Here is a 17,327-nt window from a genome sequence, read left to right on the forward strand (position 1 = left end):
ATTTATAGGCGAGACAAAATACATAAAGCGTGGTATAGTACTGCATTTTATGGAGTTGTCTTGTCGTTCTGAAAAAGATGAAAACCATGTGAAAAAAATTTAATACATAAAGCGTGGTATAGTACTGCGTTTTATGGAGTTGTCTTATCGTTCTGAAAAAGATGAAAACCATGTGAAAAAAGCTGGTTTATTGCAGAAAAATTTAATACATAAAGCGTGGTATAGTACTGCGTTTTATGGAGTTGTCTTGTCGTTCTGAAAAAGATGAAAACCATGTGAAAAAGCTGGTTTTAGTTATCCTTTGTGCAGTGATGGTTTTAGTTCTACTGTTTGTTTTTGTGTTACGTTTGCAATGATTGTGTTTCTTGTGTACTGTTTAAGTAAAACTGCTATTCAAACGCAATTAAAATAAAAATGTTGTTAAAAGATAATTGTTATCATTATTTACATAATGCACTATTTACACAAACTAAAAACCTAAGTAAATCAGTGAATAATTACGTATGGGTTCTAGGCTCGATATTTGAGTTAATTTTACAACATATATTAATTTATTACTTTTGTAAGTTTATTGTTATAAATTAAATAATTAATTTTGTAAAGTGTAATTGGACAGAGTTTGCAGTTACTACATACTTAAACTACATAGACTCTACGCTAAAAGGCTCTACATTTACTACGCTAAAAGGCTCTATATTTTACAACACTAAAAGGCTCTATATTTTACTACGCTAAAAGTCTATTTATTTTACTACGCTAAAAAGTCACTATTACATATAAAAACAACTAACATAAAATACAAATATGAACAACAAACAAAATAAATAATATTAATTTTTTAACAATACAAATAATTTATCAAATTTTAACATTTTTTTGTACCAAAGCTAATAAATCAATCCGGGTATAAATAAGATACAAATTTAAACACAAACATAACACAAATTAACATGGAAACACATTAAACAATACAAATATGCATGTACTATATGAGTTTCGACATAAACAAAATCGAAATACCTCGATTTAAGTTTTTTGAATTTGATTGAAATCGAATTTTTGCACTCGAAAGAAGGAATCCAAAGCTTGTCTTGTATGTGAGACCTACACTCCTTACTCTTTAGGTGACGGGTGGGGCCCAAATTTTTATTTTTTTTAAGTTGGCGCGGTGGGGGGGGGGGGAGACCAGCAGAATCAGAATTTTTTAAAAGGGTGTTGGCCGGTTCTGTGGTCCAAGGAAGAAGAAGGGGGTTTATTTTATTAAAGCTGTTCGCAGTATTATACTGCGTTTTACTTAAAACGCAGTATAGTACTGCGAATTACAATTTTTTTTTTTAAAGTAAAACATAGTATAGTACTGCGTTTTACTTTAACGGCTAAATTTCCGTTAAAGTAATTCGCAGTATCGTACTGCATTTTACTCATTTATGTAATTTTTTTTTAAGTAATAAAAAAATATTTTTTGTCCAAAAAAATCATCAAAAAAGTTTCAGATCCTCTTAAAACATTCTAGACAAATGGAAAAAAATAATAATGTGTAGAATAAAGCAGAACAGAGTCTACAATGTGCTCAGTGACCTTTATCCATATTCACACTAGAGCGTGGGATAGTACCTTCCCCTTCTTGAATAGGATAAGCTTCAAAAATTCAAGTTTCAGTAGAGGTGAATGAATGATATCATATTTAAGTGATGTATGAACTTCCACATGGACATAAAATAATCAAGTAAACTTAATTATTCACTTCAAAATTGTCCAACACTCAATCTAGTCATAATATCTTAACTAGTGGGATGAACTTTCTAAAGTTGAGAGCTAGATAAAATTGAAAGACACAAAGAAGTAACCAAATCATGTTTTAGGCAAGCTCTTGCGATGAGCCATGTGTTTCAATGAAATAAGCCGCAACGATGTGGGTGTCACTAGTACTAAGTAAATGATTTGAAAAAAAAGAGAGAGTAAAATATAGAGCACGTTGCTTATGTGAAGTCATTCTAAAAGAATGTAATTTTTGGTTTTCGATAAATATTTTCCATCAAAAAGAAGATGACTTTAATAGTTACAGTAGGCTAATAATATAATCGAACTATAATGAGTCTGAATCATTTTCTTGATAAAAAGATGAGACTCTATAAAGCAAAATAGAAATAATTCATATAATCGATCTTACCTTGTTGAGATTGTAAAAAAAGTTAACCGATCAATATATCTCCAATCTATTTGATAATAAAGAGTTTGACCTTTTACTTTGAACCTCATCACTCAGTTAGAGACATAGGGACTCCATTAAACCATAGTAGTCCCAAGCAGCAAAAATTCTCCAATATATAGTATAAATAGCTTTACGCTTTAAATGTCATTATTCATTTTGGAACAGGTTGCTCCAATTGACTATCGTTATGTTACAGCGAAGTAACATTCTCCAAACTCTGGTCATTCCCAGCTAGGTGTTTTATATTTTATATTCTACGCGTGAAAATTAGAATACTCAAAAAATTGTAAGTGAGCTATTATACTAATTAACACTTGATCAAGCATGATGCACGCACTGACTAATTTGCTTGGAAAAGTAATACAAAGAATACTAAACATTGTTAAATGTCACGACCCTTCATTTACCATTTTACCTTCATAAAATGAACACTTAACAAAAGATGAATTAAATTGCTCTTGAAACTGGGACTAGGAGGATTAGGTTAATTACGCGTGAATGAAATCAAGAGGGTTTCTACGAACGATTATTGACTACTGGATAAGGGGTTCCTATCTTGCGCTTGAATGATGTAAATTAATAAGAAATACTTAAGACATGATATCAATTCAAAGAATTTGCAAGAAATTTCGTTCCCCGCTATATGTACCATTTTAATTTTTAAGCCATTGTCTTTTAAGTTTCATAGTGATGCCCTAGAATTCTTGATTCCTTAGAATCTATAACTATAGTGTATAGCTCTCGCTGGCTATATATGTTACTAGTGTATATCAGCAAGTAATTAATGCCAATTAGATCAAACAGCTTTATTTTCTGTATTTAACATAATAGAACCCAAAAACAAGAAACACTTCGATTTTCCTTTTTTTTTTTTGAGGGGGGGGGGGGGGGGGAGGGGGCAATGTTCGTCATCGATCTATTCAACATTATAAGAAAGTAAGAGAGAACTAGGTGGTATGGCACATAAAATGAATTGAAGAACAAAACTAATATTGTACCATGTTAATTCGGAGATAAATCAAATTGAAGCACAAAAGCTAATATAGGTTTAAGGTTTGATTCTCACTCCGATTATTCACTTTCCTCTTTGTATTACGAGTCATTTCTCTATTCCTAGGCATTAACCATTTTGATTTACTTTTCAAAAGTAGTACATTTTCTATTCAAATGCTTCGTACTGTGTCATATTCCTAACCTTTAACATAAGAGCAGACCCCATTAATGCGTTTGTAAATTGTAATTTTACAATTAAACTAGCCTAGAGAATAGAGATATCAATATTTTGTAATCGGAAATTCTGAAAATAAATTTTTAAGATTCAGGATAAATTAGTTAATTGCCCATGCACAGTAGGTAATTGTGAGATGGCAAGACAAATGTCTTCGACACTTGTACCGTTCCTCTGACTTCACACCGACTATATGGAGGAAGAAATCAAAAAAAATCTTAACCAAGGATTATCACTAGAGTTTAATTTTATAAACTGACAATATAAAAACTTCTTAGATCATCATATAATTATAACATAAAAGTTTAGTAAAAGACAATTTTCTATAGCAAACTTAGAGTTATAACTTAATAAAGATAATATATATATATATAATATTGTACATAATTAATTAAGTTTTGGTGCATGTATCAGTACAGATCTCTATATGTTGATTAATTACTCCATTCGTTCACTTTTACCTGGCATGTATACTAAAAATAGATTTTTATTTTATTTGTTACTTTACGCATATCAAGAAAATACAATTTTTTTCCGGTTATACCCACATTATTAATTACTCATTTCAAATTATTTTATCAAATCCAATAAAATATGCATCAATTAATAATATAGGTATCATGGTAGATTATGTACTTTATTTATTATTTCTTAAGGGGCGTAAAAAGTCAAAACGTACAACATAAAAGTGAACGAAGGGAGAATATGCTAAGTGTATTTCAGAATAATTTATTTACATTGAATGCACTTAGTAACCATAGTCGTATCAAAGTTGTCACCAACTTAATTAGCATCTTTAATTTTGACGGTTTTGTTTTAGGCTGAATGCCTAAAACCCTCTAAATTTGGCATGAATTATTAGTTGCACATAGATTATTCTACTCCTAGTCATCCCCTGAACTAATTGGCTACGAATAATTAAAGTGTGTATCTAATAATATTTGCAAAAGTACCTATTTCAATTTAGCTATGATCTTATATGAAATAAACCTTCAGAACAAAGAAAACAACATGGGAAGAAAGCATGTCGGCTGTCTAAGTGTCTATAGCATGCCCAATATATGGGTCATGTTCATATTCAAAAAGATGGATTCGTAAATATTTTGTAGCATAATATTCCACTTATTATCAAGTCAACACTTAGTGCACTCAAGTCCCGTGAGGACAAAAAAGAAAGTTCCTTCCCAATTTTTATATATTTTGATGGCTGTTTTATATTTTTAATTTATAATATACAATTATATATCAGAACTGATGAATTATAATAAACAGCGGAAGCAATTCCAGCATCAAAATCACATGTGTGAGCACATGATTTTTGTCCTATATGAATTACTCCCATAAATTCAAAATAAAATAATTTCTTTCAGTGTTCGCAATTTTGTGGATTTTCGTGACATGTTCTATTATTTGTTTGCATTTTGTGTGTGCGTTTTAGTTAATGAAAAATACAAAATATCTTGCATTTGCATTTAGAGTTTAACTTTGCATTTTTTTTTAAAAAAAATTAATTATTAATTTAATTATTTTATAAAAATGGAAAAATCAAAAAAAATAACGTATTTTTTCATTTTTAATTTTAGTTTCGAATTTTGGTAGCTTTTCGTTAATTTGGTATTTAATTAATGGTGGTAATTATTATTTAGAATTAATTAATTCAATTTGATAAGATAATTTGATTAGGAATTAATTTAGGTTTTATTTTCAATTTTAATTTTATTTAAAAGAAATTAAAAGGAAAATTGAAAAATGGGAAAGAAGAAAAATGAGATCAGATTTTTGGGCCAAATCTGATTTTCCAGCCCAAAATACCCGTTTAACCCAGGCTCAAACCAGCCAAAACCCGGTCCGGTCACCCTTTTGCCTGAACGACACTGTTTCATTGGCAACAAATCAGGACCGTCGAGGTTTCTTGATCGGACAGTCCTGAAGCTTGGATCACCTAATATTAAGTGTCCAAACGTGCCCCCTACCCCTCACTCTCTCCCTCACTACCCGTCTCTGCAAACCCTAACGCCGCCGCCTCCAAATCCCCCACCACCGGAGGCGACACCACCACAAACCGACCTCAAATTAACACCAAATATCCTCCTCAACTCCCTCAGTCCAAATCTACAAGTACCTTCCATCAAACAAACCCAGAACGTCTCGAATCTTGGTTTAAAAGAAAAACCCTAGCGCCGCCCCTATGCTCTCCAGTGGCGCCGCCGCCTCTGTTCGACTCCAAAATCACACCCCTGAACCCCCGTCTCTCCTTCACTCCAAATCCCCACTTAGCCCTCAAATCACCCCAGAACTCTTCGAATTTCAAATCCGAGTTCAAACCCTAAAAAGCCCGAAGTCAATTTCCGTCGAATCTATTGGCATGCATGACCATGGGCTTCCGATTTGTTCGAGTTTGAAGTCTGATTCAATGCGAATTGATGCTGCTCATTTGTTCTTGACGAAGAACAAGTGATTAGCATCAGTTCCGTTTAAATCAAGATGTCCAATGCCATGTCGGGTTTACTAGGGTAAGTTTTCTCCCCTTTTTTCTTTTCTGTCCTAGTTTCACCTTTTGTTCCTCTTCTTTTCTTCTCCCTTTCTTTAGTTTTTTTACTTTGATTGAAATTCGAGCAAGGTTTGGAACCTAGTTTCCCTCTAGATTGATTTTGTGTTCGTATCTGTTCCATTGGCTTTTCAGCTTTCTTTTTCAAATCTAAAGTTTGTGGTCTGTTTAGTTTTTTATTAGTGCCATGTTTAAACTTCTCATTTCATCTTTTGTTTTAGTCGCATAGTTTAATTTAATTAGGTCATTTTGAGTCCCTGCCTATTTTGTTAATTAGTCAGTCACTTAGTTTAGGTTTTGCGTTTTGGAAATTGTTTGAGTGTTTTCTTTTGCCTGCTATGAAATACTGATTTGGTTTGGGTTGTCTTTGCTATTTGGGCTTTGAGGTCAGTTTAGACCTCACCTCAAGGGGTTTGTTTGGGTTTTGGGGTCGGATCTGAGCCCATGTCGGTTTGAGCTATTGGGTCAATATGACCCATTTGGTTCCCAAAGTAAAAACAGAGGGTCTAGGGGTTAGTATAGGAAATTTAGGTGGGGGAATCTCTTGTAACTGAATAGGGAAGCTTCCTAGAAGCTGGGATTGAGACTTATATGAAATACTGATTTTAAAACTGAGGACATGAGAGCAAAAATGAAAATTCAAAAAGGGTTCAAGTGCAAAACTGAACCCACTCTTTGCTGCCCTAAAAAACCTAGCCTATAAGGGCATCTTTACTTGAGGTTCAGGGGATTTCTAAAAAGATAGAGAGAAAAAATCCGGAAAACAACTAAACAACTAAAAGATTTTTTTTTTGTAGAAAACACTGTTTCATTGGGCTTTAGTTTTGAAATTTGAAATCCTCTTCTTTCTGAATCGATTACCTGATTATTTGAACTTAGAAATGGTCTGAGACTTGGTCATTGAGATTGGTTTAGAGGTCTACTGGTTAGACTGTGCATTCAAAACTGCTTTTGGGGCTGTTTTATTCAATTTCTGGGTTTGAAATTGGATAAAAATTGTTGTTGGCTGTTACTGTGTAGCTGCTGATCCTTTATCCTTTTCTTTTATTTCTTCTATATCCAGGTACATGCTATTGAAACCTCTATTACTTGTGAAATTTAACTTGAAGAGTGAAATGAAAAGCAGAAGTTAAAGCATAGCATCAGTTTTGGTCGACTGTTTCATATTTCTCTTGATTTGTTTTTTACTTGATGAGTTATATCGCCTAAATTGAGTTCTAGTTTGGATGGGTGAGTTTGTTTTTTACTATTGTATTTAGTAAACGTTGAGTTACTTTCGGATGGCGTGTGTGTCACACCTCCTTTTTCCGCCCCGCGAGGGGACAGGAGAGTTTTTTCCAATTAAAGGACAATCGAAAGGGGATTTATTTATTTATTTCAGAGTCGCCACTTGGGAGATTTAGGGTGTCCCAAGTCACCAATTTTAATCCCGAATCGAGGAAATGAATGACTCCATATTACAGTCTGCGTACCAGAAATCCGGATAAGGAATTCTGTTAACCCGGGAGAAGGTGTTAGGCATTCCCGAGTTCCGTGGTTCTAGCACGGTCGCTCAACTGTTATATTCGGCTTGATTATCTGATTTTACACCAATATGAACTTATGTGCCAATTTTATATTTTAACCACTTTAATATTATTATTTTTAGAAGAATGTGAACATCGCTTAAAACATGTCTTTGGACTGCGTCACATGAAATGCACCCACAATCCGGAACATATTTTATTTGATGTTTTGGGCTTTGGATTTGGGTCGCATGAAATGCACACCCAAGCTTAAGAAGGTAAACTATTAAACACGCGCCTAAAAAGACTATCGCGTTATTATTTTGGGGAAGACCGTGAAATTCGCTAAAACGACCCTCCTGAATTCCAGATAATTTTAACACAAGTATTTACTGAGGGCCCCGCAATTTGTATTTTTTATTCGGCGAGGCTCATCTCATTCTTATTTTTTAAAGGAATTTGCAACGTCATGGAAATGCATCTCCGACCACGTCACAATCAATATACCCGTGATTAGAGACACATTTCGACTTCGTTGAGAGTTGGATTTGGGTCACATAAATGTGTACCCGAGTTCAAGGAGAATAAATTATTGACGGCGCGCCTAAAGCAACTAGCGCGTTATTATTTTGGGTAGGGCCGTGAAATTTGCTAAACGGCCCGTCCCGGAATCTAAGTATTTAATATATACATTTAGAGGGCCCCGCAACTTGTATTTTTTATTTGGCGAGGCTCGTCTCATTTTTATTTATTTATTTATTTTTTCTTTTTTTCTTTTAGAAAGAGGACAAGGCTAAAATAACTACGTTTTTTGCTACTTCGCGAGATCATGGGTTATAAATTGAACTTATTTGATGAAGCAAGTATTTTTCCGCGGAATTAAAATTGCTACTATAATTTCAACATTACTACCACATGTATAAACAACTATTAAGACAAACTAAATAATTAACACCTTTCAGAATATGTGCAAACCCCTATTATGACAAATATTTGGATAACAACAATTTAAACATGAAGAAACAAAATGTCAAATAGCTACTTAAAATAACGAAACAACGGAAAAGACATTCACGGCCAAATTTCAATACCATACGGAGTTAATTATCAAAAATAGCAATTCGCAATCATCATGTATATATGTCTCGCGCAATTTCGCGTACTATCCGCATGAACTAGGATTGTATTTCAACAAACACCTATACATATTACTAAACAGCAAACATGAAGGACACGGGAAGAGATAACCTACTTGAGATTAACGTCCGATGCGTTGGACCTACGACGAAATCTCGGACAACAACCTCGACGTACCGGACCTCGACGAACCAAAGGCGACCTCAACGGACTGCACAATGACAGTGAAAGAACAGCGATAACATGGGCTGATTGGTTGTCGTGTTTGGATAGAACAGCTGAAGCAGTGGTGGTGGGTCGACGAATGGTTGTTTGCTGGCGGTTCAGGCGTGCGAGGGGGCAGTGACAACGATGGCGAGTGAGCTGGGTCGTTTGGTCATCGACTGGTTATGGCTGGAGGTGGTGTTTGGACGGTGTCGATGGAGATTGGAGAAGAAGGAGTGGTCGTGGGCTTTGTCGATTCTGCAGGTGGTCGACGGAGTGATGGTGGAGGATCAGTGACGACGAGGGGAAGCTGGTGGTTTGATGGTGTGAGACGATGAGGGAGTCGGGCTGGTATGCTGGTAGCGGGCAGTAGGTCGACGGGGCAGTGATGGGCTGTTTGGGCAGTGGTTCAGGCGTTGTGGGTGGTGGTTTTTGGCGACGGGGGGTGCGACGGGTCTGGTTTTTCCGGTGGTGTTCGCTGGTTGTTTGGTCGTCGATTGGACAGTGACGACGAGGGGGGGAGCTGGTGGTTGACGGACGCTTGGTGGGTTGTTGATGGTGGTTTTGGGGTAGGGTTTTCGTTAGGGTTTTTTGGTTCTTCCAAAGGAGGAAGATGAATGAACAGTACCTATCCTCCTCCAAAAATTTTTAAGTCCGTCTCTTGCCAAGTCCAAGTCTCGTGCCTTTGTAGCTTTGGCCAAGACAATGGACCCCACGTGTGTAGGGGTCCAAGATTCATGTCCCCCATGCGTGGTGGGGTTCCCCGTGTACGGTGTTCCGTCCGTGTTCCCCACGCGTGTCCCCCACGTGTGGTGGACTCGGATTATTGTGGGCTAGGTCCGAAAATTAGGCCTAAAACCGGGTAGTTTGAACCCGAATATTATTCTTTTGCCCGGATCCTAGAATAAGAACACGACGTTGCTTAACTAATCCTATGTAAGCAAAATAACTACCAAAAATAAGACTAATATTTAAAACGAAACTATATCTTTTTTAATATTTTTCAAGATTAAAATAGCTACAAAATATTAATAAAACTATTTTTCTGTAATTTTCATTTTTTTAATAAAGATAAAATATAAAGTAATATTTTTTGTATTTTTCCAAAATTAAAATGACTACAAAACATTAATAGAATTATATTTTTTTGTAATTTTCGAATTTATATAAAGTACCAAAATAAAGTATAATTTTTTGTATTTTTCAAGTTTATGAGAAATATATAAACTAAAATTTATATATATATATATATATATATATATATATATATATATATATATATATATATATATATATATTTGTAATTTTTCTTTTTGCAACGAAATAAAGTAAAAATAGTTAAAATGGCTATATTAGCCCCAATTTTACATATTCACGCTAAAAATGTGAAAATTCTCGGGGAGGGTCAAAAATCAGGTGTCTACAGCTTCCCCTCTTTGACTGGAAACACGAAGAGTTTTCCGACAAAGAACGACTAGACATGTTTTTGACCCGACCATTACTTGGAGGGACTACACTACGGAAAGGAAAGGGATGTGACCGAGCCCTGGTATCTGAGCTGCCTACATATCCTTGGTTATACAGGAATCAGGCCACGTGTAGTTCGGAAATGAGAGAGATGGTAAAATGTACCGAGGTGAAGAGCCAATCGAGGTGCCATTCCGTTGAGGTTCCGGTCCGTGGTCCTGTCATTACATCAAAATGAAAACTGCAAAAGACTAACTAAGCCTATCAGCTACTAGTTACAAGGATTCCTATCTTTAAGTCTTCTAAAACTTGATCTTGAGTCTTGAATGGTGCTTCATACAGACTTTGAATTTGAACCTTGATACTTGCGAGTTGTAGGTGCTAGTTCTTGAGCAGACCACATATGTTCTCCACTTCCGTACTTTGGATTATTTTTTCTCTTTTTTTTCTTTTTCTTTTTTTTTTTGTTTTTTTTTGTTTTTGTGACTAGCTTTTGTTGACTATCTCAGACTGTTGATTCGCATTCTTGAGGCGAGCTTCTTGTTGTTTTTAACTTGGATTGAATGCTGGGGATTTTTGTTGTAGCCTTCTGCCTTCCAATGGGTTACGGCTTGACCTTGAATGATGTTCCTCTGTTCTACAGGCGGACCCCTAACTTCTTCAATCTTTGACATATAACGACCTCCGCTCTACAGGCAGGCTCCTGACAACCAAAATAAACAACACAAATGAAATTTCCTAACCCAGTTTGCACTGGGAAGGTTTGTGAGTCGTTAGCAAAATCGTAACCCACCGACACTACTGATGCAATGCTGAGAGTGAACTAAAGACTAGACTAGGATGTGCATCTCCTACGAGTAAAATCTCAATTTAGAAGTGAGTCTCCTAAAATAAAATATAACCTGAAAAAGCCAAGCTAGGAAGCGCGCCTCCTATTGGTAAAACATGGAACGTATTCCCTTGTTATACAGGTGGGCGCCTGGCTTCAACACTTGAAATGAAAAGACTGAAATGTATGCCTCTATTCTATGGGCGGGCTCCCAACTTCAACACTTGAAAGTAAAGACTGAATGTATTCCTCTGTTATTATGGGCGGGCTCCCAATTTCAACACTTGAAAGTAAAGACTGAATGTATTCCTCTGTTATTATGGGCGGGCTCCCAATTTCAACACTTGAAAAGTAAAGACTGAAAAGTATTCCACTCGTTATGTAGGTGGGCGCCTGACAAGAAATTTAAAGACTGAAAAGTATTCCACTCGTTATGTAGGTGGGCGCCTGACAAGAAACTTAAAGACTGAAAGTATTCCTCTCGTTATACAGGTGGGCGCCTGGTTTTAGGAAAACTAAACATTGATAATTTTAAGAAAACTAAAAATGACTCTTTCTCTTTTTATTTTTTCAAACGTTATTTTTTTGTATCTTAGGAGAAAGATTCATCAGACTAAGATTTGGATCCTAGGAGAAGGTTCATCAGACTAGGTCTCTATCTTAGGAGAAAAATTCTTCAAACTAAGATTTTGATCCTAGGAGAAGGTTCATCAGACTAGGTCTTTTTTTTGGTATCTTAGGAGAAAGATTCATCAGACTAAGATTTGGATCCTAGGAGAAGGTTCATCAGACTAGGTCTCTATCTTAGGAGAAAAATTCGTCAGACTAAGATTTTGATCCTAGGAGAAGGTTCATCAGACTAGGTCTTTTTTTTGGTATCTTAGGAGAAAGATTCATCAGACTAAGATTTGGATCCTAGGAGAAGGTTCATCAGACTAGGTCTCTATCTTAGGAGAAAAATTCGTCAGACTAAGATTTTGATCCTAGGAGAAGGTTCATCAGACTAGGTCTTTTTTTTGGTATCTTAGGAGAAAGATTCATCAGACTAAGATTTGGATCCTAGGAGAAGGTTCATCAGACTAGGTCTCTATCTTAGGAGAAAAATTCGTCAGACTAAGATTTTGATCCTAGGAGAAGGTTCATCAGACTAGGTCTCTATCTTAGGAGAAAAATTCGTCAGACTAAGATTTTGATCCTAGGAGAAGGTTCACCAGACTAGGTCTTTTTTTTTTTTGGTAACAACTTAGGAGGAAATGCATCTCCTATGGGTAAAATAAACTTAGGAGGAAATGCATCTCCTATGGGTAAAATAAACTTAGGAGGAAATGCATCTCCTATGGGTGAAACTAAAACAAACTTAGGAGGAAATGCATCTCCTATGGGTAAAAACAAACTTAAGAGGAAATGCGTCTCCTATGGGTAAAAACAAACTTAGGAGGAAATGCATCTCCTTATGGGTACAAACTAAACTTAGGAGGAAATGCATCTCCTATGCAAAACTCTAATGATTTCAAACTAGGAAGTGCGTCTCCTATTAATGAAATCTTCGCTTAGGAAGTGCGTCTCCTATGCGTGAACCATTTCCTTCTTCCTGAATTATTTACTTACCTATGTTGTCTTCCCTCGAAACTGCTGGGGAATTATTTAGATGGGGATGACTGTCCCCCCCCCCTTTTTTGTTTTATACTTTTTATTCTTTTTTTTTTGTTTTTTTGCATAGCTTCTTCCTTCGAAGATTGCTTCCCTTGAGACTCGTTTTGCCTTTCCCCGAAAGGAACCGCTGAGGATACCAACTTTCCAACCTTGTGTTGGACTCCTCGAAACTGCTAGGGATAACACTGTTGGGGAATTATTTACTTACCTGTTGGGGGGTAAAATGTTATCAGCTGAGGATAACGCTGTTGAGGATAACACTGCCGGGGGATTTTGATTCCTTTAGAACTAGTGCTTCACTCTTCGGAAGGCCGTTGGGAATGATGTTGGCCTCTTGCTTTTTCTGAGCTCAAGTTTCATCCCTTTGCTGGGGAACAACTTCCTCCATTGAAACTTATTATGTTGGGGGCAACACTGGTTCTAAGACCACTTCCCTCGAGACTGGCGTTATCTTTTATTCTTCCCCGAATGGGTACCTGACTTCCAGAAAATTTTCTAAATGGAAGGAAAATTTTCTGCCCCAGTTTGATAATATCCCTTGTGGCATGCAGTTCTGGCATCAATGTCATTTCCTTTACCTGCTTCAAATCAAACAAAATTTGTTAGTTTAAAACATGGTGGTTGGTTGTGATACTCCTACTGGGATGGCTTTTCCCTTTCTCCTTCCTTGCTCTGCGTTCAACGACTTGTTGGGGATGATATTATTTGTTGGGGATAATCCCTTCCTGCTGGGGATATCCCTCTTCTTTTGTGGCATAGCCCGGAAACTGGCATTTCCCCGACTTTTAATCTTGTGTGAATTTCCCAAATATGCTCACTGCTCTCCTTGCTTTGTTCGCGGGCCTTGGCCTTGAGGTTTATAACCTTGGTTTTGGCAAGGATATCCCTGTTGACATTCGTCAATCCTTTTGTCAATTCCCTTTTGCTGGGGATATTTTTTCTTGACATTGGCCTCGCGCTTGTTCCTTGCTGACTATACCATTTGGATGTACTAGTCAGATCTCATTTTGTATAATTGGAAAGCTGATGGCATATTTTGAAGTCAATTCACTTGTTCTGACCAGACAGACTCTATTGGGGATTTTTCTATGAAAGGAAAAAGATAAAAGGGAACAGAATAAAAAGACAAAGGAAAAAAATGACTCTTTAACAAAAGAAACTATAAATAAAAACCTATCAAATGCAGATACCGACTCTAATGGCCATTCCATGCGTATGTGGCCTATCCTCTACCGTCAATCATCTTTCAAGATCTTCAATTGGCGATTCCCCATCTGATTCTCAATCTTATTCGACTTGTAGTGCCCGAAGGGTTTTCACTATCAAGTCTCTCTCATTTTTGGTTCTTCTCTCAGCTTTTATCGCCTTATGGTGCCTGTGAAGGTTTTCACCAATAAGACTCTCTCGTTTTATATCTCTCTCCAGCTGGGGGATTTGGAGTGTTGCCGGTATGACTCTTTCTGTTGGAGATTAGAGTCTTTTCTGCTGTGGAATAGAATGTTATGTTCGCCGGTAAGACTCTTCATTTGTCTGACTTGGCATCTTTTGAAGACTGATCAGAAGGTCTTTCTTTGGACCGTAATGTGGGTTTTGGATAGGCTAGAAAGAAAGGGTATAAAAGGCTCAAAAATACATTAATTTTTGGGTTATTAGTTACAACCTTCGGAATTAGATATATTTACAACAAACGCAACTTTTGCCCCAGTTTCTTGCTTGGGGATATTTTAATTGATTTTTTTTTCATTTTTCAAAACTATGACCGAGCCGTGAAGCGCCTACGTATCCTCTTTGAGGAATCAGGTCAAACGTAGTTCCCAATTCCGTTTTTTTTCATTGTGACTTTCTTTTCACTCATTTCTTATCTTTCTTTTCTTTTTCTTTTGCTTTTTTTTTCTTGCTTTTTTTTTCTTGCTTTTTTTTTTCTTTTTTTTTTCTTTTATGCCATGCTTGCGTTATCTAATCATTTTTACTGATTCCGAACGAGGGGTATGAAAGAAAATCAATAAGGCTCAAAAGGGGTAACGAAGGGTAAAGTGTTTAGGTAGCAGAACAAAATGCCTTCGTCATTCCAGTCTTCAAAACATGCCATGTGCAAACAACACAATTGAACATAGATTTATAGTCTCTTCCGATGGTGCTGGACTTGACAATTATGTTAAACCTTTTATTTTTCCTTTGTCATTTCTAAAGCACCGTTGGGCGACACTCTCATTATCATGAATGACCCTCATGCCAATTTGGTGAATCTTGCTTTTAACGGTTTTATCTGTGTTTTACTTGCCCTAGTTCCACATGACTCAAGCTCTGTATTGATCTCAGACCATTCTTATTTTCTTTAACTGTTCTGATCACCTCTCCAGGGTTTTGTGATTAACTTTAAAGACTAGGCCCAAACTGGGTGCGCATGTCATGTTACTAGAATCGGCACTGAACAAAGATGATAAAAGGACTAAACAAAGAGATGACTGGAAATAATAAAAGACCGGATTTTGCGTTGGACTACTGGTGAAATGGTTAAAAAAACAAACCGAAATAAAATCCTAGACAACCTGGACAAAATTTACACAAACTGCTATGACAAAATGGAAAGATAAGCGGAAAGATATTGACACAAAATAATATTCGGATTATAACTCTAAGAATAATCCGGACAACAGAAATGACAACAAAATAAGCCACCACCAGCTTCTCTTTTGCTAACCAAGGAACGGAGCGTCCTCCCACTTTATCAAAATTGGCATTTTAGCCACTGAGCTTTGCATCAATACTGCCGAGACCATTACCAGCTTCAACCTCATCAACCTCCGTCGGCAAGTTCTCGAGGGGGTTCGAGTTCTCCATGTCACTGTTATTAATCACAACCCGCTCTTCTCGGATCATTTTCTCTACTTCCCTTCTCCAACTATGACAGCTCTCAATGTTGTGCCCTATGACATTGGAGTGGTAGGCGCATCGTGCTGCCGGATCAAAGCTCCTTGCAAGTGGATTTAGAGTACATGCGGGGAGTAGCTCAATCGAGCCAGCATGCCTTAGCCTTTCAAACAGACTGGCATAAGATACCCCGATAGGGGTGAGAGCTTTTCCTCGTTTCAGCAACCTCTTCATTCTTGCATGTTGACAGGGCCGGAAACCTGATCCAGATGGCTTTTGGTAGGCTTGTATAGGTGGGTAAGCATTTCGTGGAGTCGGGTACCTGGGAAGTGAGGTATGACTTTTGAGGTCACGAGGAAAGAAGTGGTGTTGGGGAGCGGAGAAGCATTGAGGAGTGATGCAGCTACTCGGATAGCTGGGAAAGCTGCCATAAGTGGGTTGGGATGGAGAGTATGGGGGATCTTCCATTATGGTGTTGGGTGCTTGGGAAATTACCGAGTTCAAGAGACTTGGCGGTGGAGGGGGTGGTGCTTTTCCCGTTATCCATGCCTGATACATGTCTGCCACATGCTGTCTCAGCATTTTCACTTCTTCTACCAACCCGTTGTTCCGTTCGACCAATTGTTGTCGGTCATCAGTACCGACCCACTCGGTTCTGTGGTTCTGAGCCATTGTCCTTTGATTTTGCTTTGCAGGGAGGAGTTACCACAACCAACCACTTTCTATATACGGACACATCAAAGGGAAGCCATCACGTTAGTGTTGGGGCATTGGACAGACAATCATATATCAGAGATACAATGTACCTAAGCAGTTAGACAATTGTGCCCCCTGAAAATCTTCCACACTCTCTTTTATTTATTTATTATTATATTTTATTTTTATTTTTTTTTTTTATATTTTAGTGGTGGTCGAATCTTATGGAGATTGCCTACGTATCATGACCCCGCATGAATCAGACCGAGCGTAGTTCGGACCCAATAAAAGATAAACAATAATAATCATTTTTTTTCAATTTACATATTAAAATAAACTGAAAAAATCAAAGAAACCACATATTCTAATTAAAGATTTATAAACTCAAAAACAAAAGGCTAGCTCCCTTTCTTTGTTCGACAAATGCAACCAAATGGTTATTTTTGCAAATGTGGCCCCTTCCAAATTTCACATGAATTTTGAGGCCGGGGGGGGGGGGGGTTATTTTATAACACTTTACAAACTTGTCCGTTCTTTTACGAAAATAACCTTTCGACAACTGAAAGATACTCTAAGGCTGTTTCGGCAAGAACGATTTAAGACGCGGCCGAAGCTGGCTCGGCTTATTATGACAAAATTCAAACGGTATTTTTTTCTTTTCAAATTATAATAAAACCTGGTGTTGCAAACACGGCCCTTCAGCGCCTCGGGGACGAAGATTTTTAAGGCTGTGCGGGTCAATTGGACCAAACTCCTAAACATGACCGAAAAGGTGGCTGTTTATGCAAAGTCAGCCTTCCGGCGTCCCTTTCGGGAACATTCGGCTATTTATGACAAACAACATCACCTGATTTATTTATGACTCTTTTTATCATTTTTCAAAAATAGAAAACTCAATATTGCAAACACGGCTTTTCAACGTCTCGGTGACGAAGATTTTTAAGGCTGTGTGGGTCAACTGGACCAAATCTTAAAAA

The sequence above is a fragment of the Nicotiana tabacum genome, chromosome 7, assembly GCF_000715075.1.
Source record: "Nicotiana tabacum cultivar K326 chromosome 7, ASM71507v2, whole genome shotgun sequence".
In the NCBI taxonomy this organism is placed as follows: domain Eukaryota; kingdom Viridiplantae; phylum Streptophyta; class Magnoliopsida; order Solanales; family Solanaceae; genus Nicotiana; species Nicotiana tabacum.